The sequence below is a fragment of the Aulostomus chinensis genome, chromosome 11 (assembly GCF_037954235.1).
Source record: "Aulostomus chinensis isolate RoL2024-O1b breed Wild chromosome 11, RoL_Achi_v1.0, whole genome shotgun sequence".
Lineage (NCBI taxonomy): Eukaryota > Metazoa > Chordata > Actinopteri > Syngnathiformes > Aulostomidae > Aulostomus > Aulostomus chinensis.
Window position 1 is genome coordinate 1,035,001 of NC_141330.1, and position 18,075 is coordinate 1,053,075.

The following is an 18,075-nucleotide window of genomic DNA, read 5'->3' on the forward strand; positions in this document are numbered from 1 at the left end:
TTTTAATTGCTTCCTTCAGCCGTGCTCAAGCAAAGAGAGCACTGAGGAGCACTGAGGCTCCTGGTGCAGGGTGCTGACGCTGGAGGAGCCCTTCCAGCATTCATGTGTTGGATTCTGTGGAGGAAGGTTTTATTCAGGGGCTCTTCCTCTTCTACTTGAGTACAAACTCACGCACCGGCTCACGGGACGGAGCTCGCCGCTGATTTGACACATTTGCTCTGATTTAGTCGCTCAAACTTGTCACATCAGAATCCGTCTAGGACATTCACACACACGCAGCTATGCGATCATGCATGTAGACAGTTCAGACATGTGTGTGTGTATGTTATGGTGTGTGTGTGTGTGTGCGTGGTCGTGTCACATCAGTGTGAGTCACTCGCTGGCCGTCTGTCTCTTCTCATCGCACATATTTCATGTCTCACGTGTTGCTCTCAGCTTCATCTCCATCTGTGGAGCGTGTGTGTGTGTGTGTGTGTGTGTTCATGTTCATACATCATCTTGATGTGTTTTTGTGCTGCACGCAAGTTTTGTTGTTTTGAATTTTGAGTATGATTCCTGTTCACTGTCGCCATGTTGATGCCGTGAAGGGAGAACCGGCCGAGGTTCTCCTGACCTCTCGTCAGACCAGAGTTGTCTTAATTGTTAATGCTTGTGGGTTAAATGCGGCTGTAAGACCAGATATGTGGTAATGAGCTGAAGGTGCTGTCATTCCAAACGTGTTGGAGAGGAGGAGGAGGAGAGGAAGAGCCCAGCTGGCTCCTCTGACTCAGGTATGATCCTCCAGGTCTCGCCGTGCATCCCTGAGTGGTTCTGGTTCTCAGCCGACAGCTCCAGTGATCATTAAATCCACTTCAGTTCACTCGACTTCCTCCATTATTGTAGTCTTAGTTCCACTCGTCCTGTTCAGGGTCACCAAAGCTGAAGCCTCCCAGAATGCAGCGAGTCCCCATCAGACGGCGAAGTCTCCTGATTTGATAGGAATGCAAACGTGAGGAATTCCAGGGGTTAAAGAGCTGTGATTGAAGCTGCGTGTTGTGTAGCTGCAGTTTTGCTGAAAACCCCCAAGAGTTTTGAAGAAGTTGCTAATGTTTGCTAACCAGACAGGAACTAACTTTCCTCTTTCCAGACGTGGAGGTTCTGAGGGTGAAGCCTTGTTATTTTACTAAAAGCTCTTTGTATTACGTAACTCCAACGAAGACACAGGACCGTATTTCCCCGCAGGGATCATTAAAGTTTTATTTAATCATGAGTCATTGTGGCAGCAGAAAAAGAGAAGATACAGGAAAAAACAAAAGGAGAAGTGAAGATTTTAGCTGCATAAAACATCAAAATCTACGCTCGGAACCTGACAGACGGACAGTTCAGTCAGCGAGCCTGATGTTGCCTCTCCAAATATTTGGATAACACAATCTTGTGACGACGTTTCCAGTTTTGGTGTCTTTAGTTGAAGGATGATGAAAATGTCAAGCTCATCTGCCAAATACAAACCAGCCTCAGACGCTCGCTCTCCTCTCCCTGCATGATGGGATGCGGCGCTGGTCAGGGACCTTCAGCTGCACGCCACTTTTCCAGCAGCATTGTGGGATACTTTGAGGCCACTCTACAGAATATGGCTAAGCTAATGTACAGGGACACCAATTCAGAACAGGAGTAATTTCCATTTTTATTTAGAAGTCTTGTTTGTTTAACTTCCTGTCTGCGTTGTTTATCACCTGCTCCTCAATGCTCAGTTTTGTCCTGTAGCTAACGTACCGTTAGCCCTATGGCTAGTGGCTCAATGCATCTGTCAGTGCTGTAACGCAGGATGTGGACGTCAGGCTGTTGCTCGCCAATACGTCTGAGGCATTTTTCAGCACTTGAGCTGGCTTGAATTAATGTTGCTTTACTACCTCAGATTGGAAAGTCAGTGAGACCAGAGCGCACGGATCCTGCTTGCAGGTCCTAGAATGCCACGGCCAGAGAGCAGAGATGTTACAGTTGCTGACCAGTGTGATTAGAATAACATTCAAAATAGGAATGTTGTGTTGTTGTGGATGTTTGAAGGCCAGATTGCTGCACTGGACGGGATTTTGGTGGTGGGAATCAGTAGAAAGCTAAAGGCTCTGAACTTCCAGCTCCTCCCTGAATGCATCACTCAGCTTTGTCTGTCGGGGCTTTGACTCGGTCCTCGTCCCAGCTCATGTTGGTTTACTCAGGTCTTAAGCATTTAGGAAGCTCCTTCATACAACTTTGCTGCGGTCATTTCTTTGAGGAGCAGGACTATGAAGCACAGTTCAGCCGACTCACTAGGACCGACCACACCGACGTGAACAGGCTTTCAGGAGAACCTGAGGAACTCCTCAGGCTGGGTTCATGATTCCAGAGGCTTATGTACAAGTGTAGAAAGTGTGTGTGTGTGTGTGTGTGTGTGTTCACCACTGACGTAGCTGCATGTGTCTGTGTGTGAAGGAGGCAGTGGAAGTGAGGAAGAGGAGAAAAACGATGCTGTAAATCCTCATCTGCTGCTTCAACATCTCAGCCTGCTCCCTCTCCTGAGATTAGACAACGTGTGTGTGTGTGTGCGCGCGTGTGTCGTGATAACTGTACTTAACTGAGTTTTTTTAAATGCTGTGAGTGTGTGATAATAATAATCCCCTTTTGTGTGTGTGTGTGTGTGTGTGTTGGCAAGATGGGTGTATGCCTCTTAAAGGAACACTGAAGAGAAAAACCAATAGTGTTCTATTAACCCTCTGTGTGTGTGTGTGTGTGTGTGTGTGTGTGTGTGTGTGTGTGTGTGTGTATTTCCCTCATTTCCATTTCTGGGCATTGTGTGTGATGCCAGTGCTTGGTTGTGTGTGCGGCCAGTAAGCACGTCCTTTTCCTCCTGAGTGGAAATCTGAGCTGGAAAATCCGGAGGCTGCGACACAGAAATCAAGGTTTAATGGCGAGAAGCAGCAGACCAACCGCCGACCGGAATAATCAGATCAGGCGGAGGGAGAGAGCGACTCCTCTAACTTTAACTCCCAAGTGGAGCTCAAAAAAATATTTGTTGCTTTCTGCAGCATCAAAATCTGCTCTTTGTGACATCAGAAAGTTTGCATTTGAAATGCGCGACCATCAGCTAACAAAAAATGAGATAAAGGTAATAAAAACATCGACTGTATGAAATGAAGATGAGTGACTCAGCAACCCTGAAAGTTGCAATAGTTTTGATCCACTTACATGGAGGGGTCTGTGCTCCAGTCAGCTGGCAGGCCGCGGCGCTTCCACGCCTGTACCAGAGGTCATTCTCGCCCCCTTTATCATCAAACTGCTGGCTGGTTTGGTTGCGGCTCTGAGAGGTCTCTTAACCGTCCCAGGCGTTACTTTTGAACCAATGAATTTGTTTCGCCTTAAAAAAATGTGTCAAACAAACAACTGCTGCGAGCCACCAGAGTGCCACTGTCCAAACAGGCTGATTGCTTCCACCAGCGTGCAGCAAGTGGCCCTGGAGGGGCGGACGAGTGCAGCTTTGACTCGCCAACCAGCCGCCGTCTGCTAGCTCCACCCCTCAGCCCTGAAACTCTTACGACTGCTACATCTCTTTAACCATCACGTTTGTGTCGGCATGGTAGTACTCCTGAAATGGTCTTTCACTTTCATTCCCTGGGTCTCCCCTGAGACTGTGTGGAGTCTCGGGAGGAAAAAAACCCACAGTGTAACTTTGTCTCTTTATTTGTCCAGCAGTTCCCTCTGTTTCCACTAGGTGTCGCCAAACTGCAAATTTGTAGAGGTGTGTTTGATGGACCTCATGGAGGAGTCTGGAGTTTTGACAACTCCTGTGGTTGGGGGTGGGTGGGGGGGGGGGGCATGGCAGGCGGAGCTGGTGGCATAAAAAGAGGTTTTCTGACGGAGATCTGACAGCTGCTGCAGGTTCACATCAACCATCTGCAGTTCTGCCGAGTCGGCACACCTCCCGTCACATCAAGTCAGCTTTTTACCCACAGATCCCAAAAGTTGTGTGTGTGTAACTAGAGAGCTTGTGTATGCACATTTGGAAGGAGATGCTACGAGAGCAGCTGTGTGTGTGTGTGTGTGTGTGTGTGTGTGTGAGTGTGAGTGTGTGTGTGTGTGTGTGTGAGTGTACACAGGAGAGTTAAAGACAGATTGAGAGCTGGTGTGTGCGTTTGAGGTATTACTTTGAGCAGTCACTTGAGTGTGTGTTTGTGTATCTGCAAGAGATTGGGGAAGAAAATTGAGAGTGCGTGCGTGTGTGTGTGTGTGTGTGTGTGTGTGAGCTGTCGTCCAGGATTTACCCTCGGTGAGAGTTAATCTGAGTGTCGGCAGGATTCTCTAAAGGTTAGAGAGAGACAGAGAGGAGTGTGTTGGAAACAGTGCAGCTGACCTCATTTTACACACATGCAAACACACACACCTCCTTCACTTGTCTATAGTGTGTGTGTGTGTGTGTGTGTGTGTGTGAGAGAGAGAGAGAGAGCAAAAACAAAACTTCAGTGAAACTGGTGAAATTGCATTTGCAGACTCCTCAGGCTCAAGCAGCAGCAGTGAGGAGGAACAACTGAGAAAGGACTTCATTGTCATGTATTGAAAATATTCAGGAGAGTCGGTCACATTTCCTCGGACCAACAGGCTGAAACCCAAATACACTGATTTAATGATCACCAAGTAAAAACTCCAACACCATTTGAGATGATGAATCTAGATTTTTCTACATTTTGACGACATGACACTTTTCTGTATCGTTAGCCTCCTAGCATGACTGCATGTCTTATTTTGGCCAACCTGAGCCAGGAAGGCACAGTGACTCAGAAGCCTTGGGACACTGGAGTTAGGCAGATATCTCAATTTGGCCAAAATGCGACTCAGGCCATTTTGCTGTGAGGCTAACGATTCGTTTTATACACGAGAGACTGGCATGAAGAGGATCTTCTGTCGTGAAAACTGATCGTTTCTAACCTGGACTGAGGAGCTGTGTGTTCCTCCTGTCATAAACTCAGACTGCGGCGGCTCTTAAACTGGACTGAACCTGAAGCTTCCCTATGAGCTGAGTATTTTTATGACTCTGTTTTAGTTAAAGTTAAAACTACACAGTTAAAAAGCCTCACCCTCGACATCCATGACAGCGTAGCTGCGTAGAGCCAATCAGGTGTAACCGTGGACGCTGTGGTCGATTCTCAGGACTCGCCACCAAAGTCACACTTTGATTATTGATGCCAACTTTCTTCGCAGTAATTTGATGTGAACCTTTCTGTACTTTCTCATATTTTAATCATACTTTGACTGGTGAAACATTCCATTTGGGATATTTATGGCTCATTTATGGCTGGGCTGTGAGGACTGCAGCTCCCGCACAGGATGTCTGTGTAACTTTAGAGGGAAATCACTCAGATGAACCCAAACGTGAGCGAGAGCTGAGGTTAACACAAGCAGCTGAACCCTCAGGTGAGGCCTCATCGCACGCTAAAAGCAGCTCCGAGTGACCCCGAGCAGGTCCGCACCCTTTACACGTCCACTGCTTTGAAGGGAAGCCAAATGGCTCAGCTCCACGCCGCTGATCTCATCCACTCTCCAAACTCTGGGTGTTAAAAGCTATAACGTAGCAGTCTCCCTGCTCTTGTACTTTCCCCCGTAGTTTTGAGGCTTGTACCGGTGCTTAACGTGACGATTTAGATGCAGGGTGTCAGCCAAGCTGCCCTCGGGCACTTGTACCCTCTGCGACCCAGTTTATGAGGCCCCTGCTTCCCCTGTCAGCCTAATGCTGAGACGACCGCAGAGCAGTCAGGTGGCTCGGCGTGACGGACCGCAGCCCCACAACCGTCGTTGTCTGAAGGCTCTTCTGCTCCATCCTTGGATCTGAGTCTCATTTCGTCAACAGGGTCACGATTGATTGTTCCAACCCAGAGCTCGGCGAGGTAACGGGGCCAAACTGCATCAATTTATTGATTCTTCAGTTTGCTAACACAGCTGAGAGACAACAGCAGGGAGGGGACAAAGCGACCCGTGGCAGATATGCTAGGGAAGTCACATCATACCTGAGCTGCTCAAGTTCTTGAAGAGCACTTCCTGTCTGCAGGTGCTTCATCCTCTGAGTGGAGGGTCACCAGAGACTACCGGCGAGGAACTAACAGGCAGGTGACTTACATCTACGGGGAACAGGACAGGTCCCTCTCAAGAAATGATGTCACCAGCTGGACTGTGTGAAGTCACAAGGTCATGAAGGATTGGTTACTTATCTGTCAACCTTTGCTGTCCATCCGCACGTTGTCGACGGTAACTGCGGTTCCCTCATCACGCCACTCTGCTCCAGCGCAAACAGGAAAACTACACTTTCTCCCAAGAATACCTGTAGTTTGAAACATCAAATGATACGAGACACTTTTTCACTTGCCTTTTGGAACCATTTTGGATTTAAGTGTCGTACACAGAGAACACAAGGTCGCCATCGGGGCACAGTTCACGCTCTGCTGCTACAACAGGCCAGTGTGGAGAGCAGGATACTTGCTGATCCGCGTGCTCCAGCGATGCCTTCTGCTCAGATGATGATACACAACATTTTGTCTGTCTTCCATTCGCACAAGCACCTTTGACTCCTGCTTACATGTCAATCATCAGCTCCAGAAACCCAACAGAGCCGATATGTTTGCCCGTCACCGTATGCACCGAAGGAGGAGGAGTTCTACTCATGGATCATAACTTTTCCAACAGTTTATTGTGCATTAGTAGCACAAATACTATAAAAGTGCCTCCATGAAATTGAGATGTCAGTTAGGGATTTTGTTGCCAATCACGTCTCACCCTCAAGTGTCTTCAGATTGAAACCCTAATAAAGCTGATGAGTGTGACAAACGTTGTAGTGTCTGGAGGTTTCAGGGTTTTGGGGCTGAAGTGTGGAGGACAGGCGCTGATGTGTTCAAGGACCCTTGGGTGTCGGCGTCACCCAGTCTGTCTGCTGCGTTCAGGCCCGCTGCCGAGATGAAAGACTGAGCTGGGATGAAACAGACTGGCTGAGTGTCATCGTACCCCCCCCCCCCCCCCACACACACACACACACACTCCCATCCTTGCCAGGACTGATGCAATACACCCCCCAGAAACTGACTGTAACCTCCTACTCAGGTCCACAATCAAATGATGAGGGGGGGGGGGGGGGGGCTTTATAGGGTTTAAAAAAAGAAGCAGCAATTATTTAGAATTCAAATATTAAGAAAACCCTCCAACTGTCCGTGCCTGAATCCTCTTAGCAGCCGTCCATGTACAACATAAGATGAAGTCACCATGAATATTCATGGTCACCGGAGGACCCACCTCCGTGTTCTGTCCGACGCCATTAGCGATGGGGGGACCACGGCACGGCTCCTTTACTGTACACTGGCTCATGGCTGCTCTCGCAGCCTGAACGGAGGCGGACCTGGCGGTATGAAGACTGTACGCCTCTTACATCATGAATGGTGATGAAAACGCCGCCTGAAGGTGGACGGGTGCATGAAATGAAAATCTAGTCTGAATGTTTCTTGAAGGGAGCCGAGCTTTCAGGCCTGAATGAGCCGCGTCTGTGTGCTTTTAGATAATGTCTTAATGTGCTCGTACTTATGGGCATGTGACCTGCAGGTTGTAACGCTGATGCCTGTTGGTGTCAGCGAGGCTGTGTGTGTGTGTGTGTGTGTGTGCGTACTTGTTGCTGGCGGTGATGCGTGGGCGTTTTTTTTTTTTTTAGCCCGGTGGCCCGGATAAACGTTTGCAGTCCAGTGCATCTCCGTGACAACAGGTATTAGGGTATAATTTAAGCGTGCGGCTAAATGGAGCTCGAGTAACGAGGCCCAGAGCTGGTGTCCCGCCTGTCTCTCCCATCACGTCAGCCGGCCGGTGGCCTGCGCGGCTCCATCACCCGCCGACACCCACGGCATCCTCATAATGTGGAGAAACGCCTCTGCTCTTCCACCTGGCTGCCCCTGAACAATAGGACGCATTTTAACTTCATGGAAATAACAGCGGCCCGGCGAGGATTCCAGCCCGTTGGTGGTGTGAGCCGAGGCAGTGAAGCTGCTGTAATTGGAGTCGGAGACGACGGCGTGGGTTTGTGTTTTCACATGAAATGGACAACAACCGAGTTCCTTCTCCTTTTACACGTGCTGGACTTGAGATGGAGAATCACTCGTGACCAACACGACCTCCTGCATCGTCCCCTGGTGCCACTGGGCTAACAGTTTTATTCCTTTTCAACTTTTAAAATACAGGGTTTCAACACTAAGAGGACGAAGAGAAAATGGCTCATCCTGGTGGAAAATGGTGAACTATAATTTTGAGGTTGAATCCCTCTCAGCCTTTCCCTCCCCCCCTGCTCGCTCTGTTGGGTGTAACCAGTAACGGCGGTGTCACAATAGCATCGCGTTCCAGTTGCGGCGCCAATCGTGTCCATCTTCCACACTGCTGTCATTTCCAGCGGCAGCGTTTCAGCCGTGTCTTTTCTTACCCGCTTGGCTTCGTTAACCTGCTCCGATTCTGCTGATTTGGTCGTCGTCTTATGAAGTCAAAGCTCCTCTGCAGAAAGGAGCTGATCTGAGAGCCACAGGCTGTGAGTGCAGCCGCCTGGTTAGGGGGAAATATCGCAGAATCTGGACCTGAAATCCATTAATCATGCTGTCAAACTGCTGCGTCACACTCTTGAATAAAGAGAGCAGAACTCGGTAAGAGCAACACTTCAGTACTTCACTCAGGTTCAGCTTGAGCAGCGAGGTCAAAGGTCAACACATTCATTTTCAGTCTGTACAAAAAAACAGAATCATGGTTCAGATTTAAATCCCCAGGATGAAAATAAAATGTCTCTTCCCAGCTTGTTGCTGTCTGATATCAACATTCGTCACACACACACACACACACACACACACGTGTGTATATACTACTCATGAGCATTAACCCACATGTAGCATATTTAACTTCCCAACATTGAAAATGGTGCTCAGAATGACTCGGTGAAAATGACAATTTCTCATGTGAAAATGGAGGCGTTCCTAAATGTAAACTTAGTATTTTCATTCATGAACGCATCTCCATTCAGCCACAGTTTACTCTGTTTTTTTCTGGGTTTTTTTTTTTGGGGGGGGGGGGATAATAAAGAAAACGTTTCATATTGCTTAATAACCGTACAGAAAAAATGTGCGTTACATGTCCGCTAGCCACGCAGCATGCTAACTAGTAAACTCACCGGAGTCCTCGATCGAATAAAACAATCCAAGGAAAATCATGCGGTCACGATGCTCTGGTTCTCTCTGGCAACGACTATCGACACACAGAGACTCATGGATAATAAATAAAACTGTATTTCTCCCAAAAAGATATCAGCTTCTCGTCTGACTGTCGTGGTCTGGTTAGCATCGCGGTTCGCTGGAGCGTAGCTGTGCTCTTACAGGGTCACAAGAGCAGCTCATTGATGCACGGACGAGGTCGTCTGACAGGCCGCCATCAGCGTCCTAACGCCCTCTCTGCCTTTCACAGCACTGGTGTTCACATCTGTTGATCAACCCACGACGTTTCTCCTCTGAATTTAACATAAATTGGCTCACACGACGTCACGCTCTCACCATGAGGCTGGATATTTAGGACATGTGAAACGATTCACGCTACAATTACAACGCCTGGTGAATTCCCACGTTCATGTTATTTTGTGCCACTTTTTCATCAGCCTGAAGCCAGATCTGCGTGCTTGTGTGGAGGTGGACACGTTCTCACAGAACGTTACTTACTTCTGCTATATCAGCTGTAAATTTGTCTGCAACGCCGTCGGACTGACATCAGCCTGCAGGAAACACAAAGCCCTCTCCTTCATCTGATGCAGCTGGAGGCTGCGGGGTCGCATGCCAGGCAACCTGGAGTCAGCCTCAACTCCTGCTGCAGCCGGACCACACTGGACTACAGTTGGTTAACATAGCCCTTTCGTCCTCAGATCATGTGATCTGCTGAGCTGTGATGGAATCTTCTGGATGCTGCGGGGACCTAGCAGATCCAAGTCGACTTCCCTGCAGTGGCGGAACAGAGAAGAAATTGTGTTTTTGTCCTCCGAGCTGCAGAGTTGGGCGACTGTGACCGAAGACGCCCACCTGCTTCATGCTGCTGTGCTCCTTTGACCTGACACGGTTTCTTGCACGTTGCTTCGTCGTATATTTTGCTGTAAACACTTCAAGCTGAGTTGGTAACTCTTGTTGGAAGCTTGCCACGTGGCCTGCTAACGAGCGATCCAGCTCGTCTGACCTCCTGAAATACATTGAAAGTCTCATTAATCATTAAATACGCCATAACGACGAGCTTCTGGTTGGAGACCTCCCTGGCACCATCTAGCGAGAACTTCTCCACTCAAAGCTCACAAAATATTCCTGCAGAGACTTGAGAGTGCAGATGCTCTTGGTTCAGACCTCATTGATGTGTTTCTTTGTATCCTCCCTCCTCTTCTTCCTTCTGTGCTCCTTCCCTTCGTCCCTCCTCCTCCTCTGTGATTGCTCTCTGTCTCAATCACATCTTCCCTCCGTCTCCTCTCCTCCGTCCTGTCATTCTTTGTCTCCTCCTCAGCGTCGGGCTGAGTGGAGTCCAGCTGGAGATCATTTGTTGTCAGACTGATTTTCGTGTGTCCTCGTGCATGATGGGTAATCGCACGCAGGAGCGAGTGTCTCTAATCCAAGAGTCCAAACAGTGAAGCTGCTCCCTTCTTCAGCCTCCACAGATCAAACCTGCTCACAGGAAGAATTCACACTCCCTCCACAAATATCAAATCCCAGCGGTTGATCTGCCGTCACAACTGCTTTCACGTGTCCTGATACACAGCAATATGTTGGAAAGGACGCGGCCTTGTTGAACGCAGCTTTGAAGATGATGCAACACGACAGACAGCCGAGACGCTTCTCAAACGGCTGATTTCAGTGGGTTTCTAAAAGCTCTGCCGCAGCAGCAGAAGACGAGCGAGGACGGAGGAGAGTTTCTAGATGAAGGGAGGGAGCTTCACGAGCACTTGATCTCCAAAGAGAGCTTAAGAACCGTTGTTATTAATTCAGATGCTGCTGAGGCTCTGAGTTGACGACAACCCAAACGACCCAAACACTCAGCACCGAGCCTCCCCACCTCTCGGAATTCTGGGATATATTTTTTCTTCATGCAACAAGTCGCTGCAGCTGAACTGCCTCCTGTGCAACACAGAGTCCGGGAGTTTCAGACCGTGTTGGTGAAGCTGAGAGGTTTGACGGGTCACGACCTCCTTGGCAGAGGTACTAACGTGCATCCACATCGAGGAGGAAATGTCAATAAAAATAAGAGGCGTTTGCTGGCGTCACAGCTGGAATTCAGGTCTGCATTAAAGAACCAACCTGCCAGGATGAATGCGTTCCGCGTGAGGCCCACCGATGAACTTTAATCCCTTTAACACCCTCACGTGATGACAACACACACCAGGAAACACGCTCCCTCCCCGTGTGTCGGCCTGCGTGAGTGTTGGTGAGCTCGCTGTTAATCCCTTTACAACATGGAACTGAAGTTGCTGTTCAGACTAAGGACGCAAACGCGGCTCTAGACGGACTCGCAGGCACCAGCGTCCTCCTCAGACCGAAAGCCGTGATCCGTTGCAGTCCACAGGCGCAGAAGGCTAGAACAATGGCGCGTCGCACCCTCGCAGCTGTGTGGGGGGGGAAGATGCTTCAAGTGATTCGTCTCCAACCGATAAAAGTTGCTGCAGCTGAAACTAATGAGCTTCAAGAGAGGAACTGCAGCTTCTGTGTTTCTGTTCTTCATGTTGAAAGTTGACTCGGCCTTCAACCTGTTGGTCGTTGAATGAACCCGGAGCCCCTGAGATGAAACTCGCGGCCGTTGAAGCGCCGTCATTCATGCTCACGGTACTTGAATAAGAGCTGGCGAGCTCACGGCACCAACTGCCATCATTTATAAGCTGACAGTGAAGGGAACTCTGGCCAGACCTTCAGCTGAGAGCAGCCAAGACAAACGCCTGGTGAGGGTCTGAGCCCCACTGATCAGTGTTTCCTAACATAATACTCAGAATAACTATACGTTCTCTTTTCATTGAGTTTTCAAAGTTTTTGTCCTTTCTGTCTTTTTCGTACTCTCATGCATCGACTAGTCTGCCGTCACCTGCTGAAGTGATGTCATGTTTCCTGTGGCCCGTCAGACCAGGAGGAGACTGATGGAGCTGTGCTGGACAAGGTCTAACGTGGTGGTGCGCACCCCTCCTGAAAGCGGTGACTTGCTCCCCGGTTTCCTCCCCTGCTCCGCCACTCACGCTCAGCCCTCAACACCCGACCTCGGCCCTTTGCTGAACCCGGCGGTGGGCTCATTACTGCAGAGGCGCCTGGGAGGAGAGTGGGCTGATGGGAAGCAGCTGAATCACCTCCCAGCGTCTGGAGGTGGTTTCAGTCTGACCAGGCGAGACGTCATTCTTCAAGAGCTGTCAGGCCGTCAGTCACAGCGACCGGCAGGGCACGGTCATTACACTCTCTGTGGGCCCGCAGCGCCGCTGGAACGGGTCTGTGGGTAAAAACTTGATCCGAGAGAAATAAAATCAAGATGATCAAGTTTAGTTTTGCTGAGCCGCAGATGTGATACGGAGACGTGTGCAGTAGAGGGATGTGTCTGAAGGAGAGAAGAAGAATCCTGCGGCTGATGTCTGCCCGGCCTGGCGTTGGCAGCAGCAGGATGGCCTGCAGATGAGCGAGGGATGACTCGGGGTAGAAACACTGGCTGTCGGAAAGGAAGATCTTAATATAGAATCTACTGACTCTGTCACTTTTCCCTCCCAAAACTGAGCAAGAGCCTGCAGCACTGGATTTCTGCTCGCTTCACTGTTTATCAGAGCTACACTTCCTGCTCTGCAGCTGATACAGACGTCCTGCTTTGGACTGATGCTCAGCTCTGTGTGAACGCCGTCGGTCCACAACGCGCCGCTGCAGTGGAAAACCCACCGCTGTTGACTAATGTGCACATTTGTATTCCTATTCAGTGATTTACAAGTGAGGAAGAGCTTCAGTGGAGCAGGAGGTCCTGCAGGAGGCCGCCGGGCTAAAGTCTGGTGCTGGAGGTCAGGTGAAGGTCATCCATCAAATCAGCCCATCTGTATTCCATCAAGTGGTTGAAGGTGCCAGGACGCCGCCTGATGGCTGGTCGCCATTGCAGTGCTGTTTGAAACTGCTGTGTTGTCATTACCCTTTATATGGTCTAGGTTACAATAACATATCAGTCAGCAAGCCCCGCCCCTTTCAATGTCTGTGTGCTGCCATTGTCAAACCTCCAAACTAGCAAGTAGCAACTTAGCTAGTCGGTGTGATCTTAACATACTGCACATACATACTTCTAGAGTAGAAGTACTCCGACTCACTGCGATGTACGCAGGGTCTGATTCACTTCACCGGACATCCAGTGGCTATGAAGTTGTGTCCATCCCACTGTGACTGGAATCAGTGACCACTGTTGGGGATTTCTTCATGTCAGCTCAATGTCTCTGATTTGCTTGCTTTTTAATGTAAAAAACTGAAAATTGACGATGACCAGAAACCTGCAATACAAACAGAGGCGTTGCCCTTCACTGTGGTTGGCCATGATTCTGCTGACGCAGCAGTGCTCCTGCAGCCTCCTTGATGGCGCGTTGATCTTTTTACATTCAGGTGGCAAAAAAGTGAATAAGAATAAAGAAGCAGGCATGAAACCCAGCAGTGCTCTATTTCTGTCCGTTGTTGCTTCATTCCATCAACACTCAGCAAATCATCTCCAGCCCTGAATTCTGTTTTGAAAACTAACTTAATTTATGTATCTCAGCCAAAACGTTGTGACAAACTTTGTGGGTGACAGCGAGCAGCATGTTAGCATCTTCCTGGAGCTCCAGTCAAAGAGCTGCTGGTTATTTCTGTAGAGCATCTCACACGGCGTCTGTCGCTAGGTGAGCAGCGCTGACGCCACTTGATTGACAGCCCTTTGAAAACACCATTATTAGAGGCAGAGTGGAAAGGAGCCGCATCAAAGACCCTGTGGGTGTGTGTGTGTGTGTGTGTGTGTGTGTGTGTGTGTTTGGCCCTTTTCCAACGCTGAAGAGTCCAACAGCCATCAAGTGTTTTACTCTGCCAGGTTTTTTTCCATTAGTCTGTCAGGCATAATTATGATTGCTGTTGCGTGCCATTAAGTAAGTGTGTGTGTGTGTGTGTGTGTGTGTGTGTGTGTGTCTATACGTGTGTGCGTGTGCTGGTGTCACATCTTCATCACGGAGGTCGATGTATCCACACTGGTTCTCTGAGCCTCACTGTCACTGCTCTGTTCCGCCCTCCAGCAGGTACACGTTCTCCTGCAAAAGCGCCTCAGTTTATGGAACCACTTGTTTTTCTGGACTCATGGAGTCCCTTGTTGTTCTGGACTCAACCACAGAGTCTGAGTCTTTCCAAAAGGTGCCAGTCAGAGTGAAGAAGAATCAGCCCTGAACCTTCAACTACAGAACCAGAGAGCAGAGAACCAGCTGCAAACAAACAGAAGGTGAACCCGTTCACCGATCAGGTCTTGAATGGATCCCTTTTAGAACTAGAATTATAGTTCTAGAACTGTAATATTTTTACTTTAGTAGAGAAAAAGACGCTAAGATCAGAAACTGTTTTCAACAGCTGTTAAATAATTTTGTAGCTGGAAATTGATTTCATGTTTATTATCATTTATCATCAAGTTTACCAGCGTTGGTGCGACCTGCCTCGCTGAGGTGGCTGCTGCTGAGGCCTGGTGGGGTCAGGAGTGTGTGTGTGTGTGTGTGTGTGTGTGTGTGTGTGTGTGTGTGTGTGTGGTCAGAAACCTGTCAGTCACCTGCAGCTCTGATTCAGCTCTGTAAATAAAGGGAAATACCACTCAATTTCAAGTGTCATTTGGTGCCTGTTATTCATCTGACACACACACAATCACACACACACACACACAATCACACACACACACACACACACACACACACAAACCCGTCTGGTGAAAACGTGTTCATGACTCATCAGTCAGGTTGATGGTTCTCAGATTTCTGCTTGACATTTCAGACAGTCGGAGGGTTGAGGATCACCGGCACTGCTGCTCCTCCTCCTCCTGATTGAAACCACCTGTCCTGGCAATGGCGGCGGCGGCGGCAGACCCTGTCATGGTTGCTGAGGACGATCATGTGTTCGCTGTGAGACGCTTCACACTGGTGACCTCAGGAAATGTGGGAACAATAATCATTGACTCCATTTCCTTCGCTGCCTATTCTAGTGATTGTTCAGGACCAAACAGACAAGAGGTTGTGTTGGACTCCACATGGAACCGATCCCAGTAAAGGAACCGATCCCTGTAAAGGAACCGATCCCTGTAAAGGAACCGATCCCTGTAAAGGAACCCGCAGTAATCTCGTAGTGCTCACATTTCCGACGTCAACTCTGACCTGTGAAAGCAGCGTTGGTTAAGATGTTCTGATGTAGCTGAGGAGGCCCAGGTCATGGTACACGCACCACATCCCGATCAAACTCAGCCACTGCTGACATCAGCTGATGTCGGCGAGCCCTCGCGTCCCTCCAGCCCTCGTAGCCGACACACGCCATCAGAGTTGGGACGAATCATTTGAAGCATCACGGCTTGATCGTCAGCAGCGAGTGGATTCGTTTTATGGTGGAAACTGAATGTTGTAGAAAAGCAACAAGCTCCCTCGTGTGGTTTGCAGAGGTACTGCAGACATCCACCCTGAAACAGTTTTTCTTTCTGCGGCTGTCAGAGGAAATGAAGGATTGGTGTGTACCTGATTCTTGTTGTCTTCTCTGGCACGAACACCAACCTCATCCTCATGGGGACCAGAGACCCTCCTGATGGTGCAGCAGGTGTTAGCTTCTTAATTCCTGGTTAGAGGTTGGATGGCGGGGGGGGGGGGGGGGGGGTTGTAGGTGAGGCTCAGGTTAGTATCAAGAATGGGATTAGGGTCAGATTAGGGTAGGCTGTTAGAATGGAGTCAGACCTAATCAGGACAGCTGCCCAAGCCTGTGTGTCTACACTTCTAACTTTTTGTAAAAATAAAAAAATCCCAACCCTGCAGTTCCAGCAGTGGAGCCTGAAGTCATTCTGGATGAGTGTTTCTAATATTTTGGCTGAGTTATTGAGTTCTCAGTTCTCTGGGCTGTGTTTGCCCAGTGGTCAGAGTACAGGCACACGGCGGTGGCGATTACCGGCTGCGTCACGGTTGTGGAGGCAGAAAAAACAGCTGGCAGGCAGGAGGAGAAGAAGTGAAAGACTTGAAAAGGACAAAGAGTTGACAACTAGCACTCGGTGATGGTTTGCCTCTTCATTGTGTAACTCAGCGGTCGAGTGACTGAGCAGGTGGGCTGAACCGGGACCGGAGTCAGCAACAGAACCGACCAGACCTGGAAACAGGAGGAAAGGCAAGGCAGGCAGGGAGCTGACTGTCGGATCCTTCGTGCTCTGTAGACTTGGAGGATGTAGAATCGGGGTTTGAGTCCCTCCCCATGGGGGGGGTGAACGCTGCAGTGCCTCTCTGATGAAGTTTAGATTCCCTCCGCCAAGGCCGTATGATGTCATCTGATCAGATCGACTCAAATCATAACGATAATAACAATACATCCAATTTAATCAAAATCCAGCCACAACCTCCTGAGTTCTGCTGCTGACAGGCAAACAGACTCTGGTCACATGACCTCCTTGAAGAGAGAAATATCGACCGTCAAACTGCTCAGCCGCTGTTCAGGGCCTTCGCGTCTCCCTCCTGCGCCGGGGGTTTGAACCAGCAGCCTCCAATATGGGCTTTTAAAGCTGTCACCTGTCACAGGGTCATGTGACACGTTGACCTTCCGGTGATTCTACCTGAGTTTGGATGAAGGTGGTGGAGGTGCAGCATCTGTGTGCTCAATGCTTGTGGAGGTTGATCACATGATCACCCAACCACAGTGCCGCGTTCCTCCTCATGCAGCAGAACAGCCACTAGAACTCCGAATCCTCCCAGAATAACTTCCTGGTTCCACTCCGAGCCGGCGTGTGCCGAGATTAAAGTGATTTCATTCATACTGCATGTCATCTCCCCATCACGTCACCTCGCCGCCGCCGCCAGCGTGTGATCAAAGGCCCAAGACGCGTTTCACTCTGCTTTTGTGAAGCGTTCAATTACCGAACACGTGGAGATAATTTTGCCGTTTAGTTTTTTTTTTCAAGTGAACCTGAAAATGACAGATTCTTGCAAACTTCAGAGGGTTTTTAAGAGCCTCTCAGAGACGACGGCGGTTTGATCTCCAGCAGAGGAAACGGCTGCAGCCAGAAGAGCGAAGCCTCCCCGACGCTTCCCGGAAGAACATATTGATCTCTGCAAATGGCTCTTTTATTGAAAAGGTCCCAGTTGATGGACGAGGCCACTGCAGGCCGCCGTCATTACAGCGAGAAAGGCTCCCACGGAGGAGGAGGAGGAGGAGGAGGAGCCGATGCACTGAGCCAGGAGGAAGTAGGCCGCTGTGTCTCTTCTACACTACAACATCTGGAACATCTGCAGAGGACCACTTTCTGGACAGGACTGAGAAACTTCCAGAACCTTGGCTGACAGGAAGTGCAGGAGGACTAAATCTGGTACCAGAAACAGGAGGAGGCTGGAGGTGGCGAGCGCGGATCAAACGGCTTCAACGTTCACATTCTGTGACCTTCTGATGATGTCACATGTTTACTGGTATTAAAGGGTCAGTTTAGGGTTTCTTGGACCACAAACTGGTGAGCGGGTGAACCTGAGACGTCACTCATAGATTTGTTGTCTGTGTGGAGCCGTCGAATGAATGAACCCAACCAGTTTGTTCATCACCCAGATGAGTTAACCGACGAGTTAACGACTGGTCAACCTAGATGTCCTCCAGCAGAGACAAACCACCAACATTTGCCTCACGCCTCTGTGACAGCTTGGAGTGATGGAGGTCAAAGGTCAGGACAGTCTGAGGGCAACAACAGAGCCAGTCAGCGTTTGACTTATCTATGGTGTCACCATGCGCATCGATGTGCCATGGCGTCTTGGTCCTGTAGTGGCCCGCGGTGCCACCGCACAGCTGTGACAGGCCGCCGCAGCGTTGATGGGCCACCATTGTT

At 49.5% G+C, this 18,075-nt stretch overlaps 1 protein-coding gene across 1 annotated transcript in view; it reads left to right on the top strand.

Annotated features, from left to right (window-relative positions):
• Positions 1-18,075, top strand: part of LOC147252772 (neural-cadherin) — a 117,237-nt gene that overhangs the window by 800 nt on the left and 98,362 nt on the right. The gene's annotated exons all lie outside the window — the stretch shown is intronic.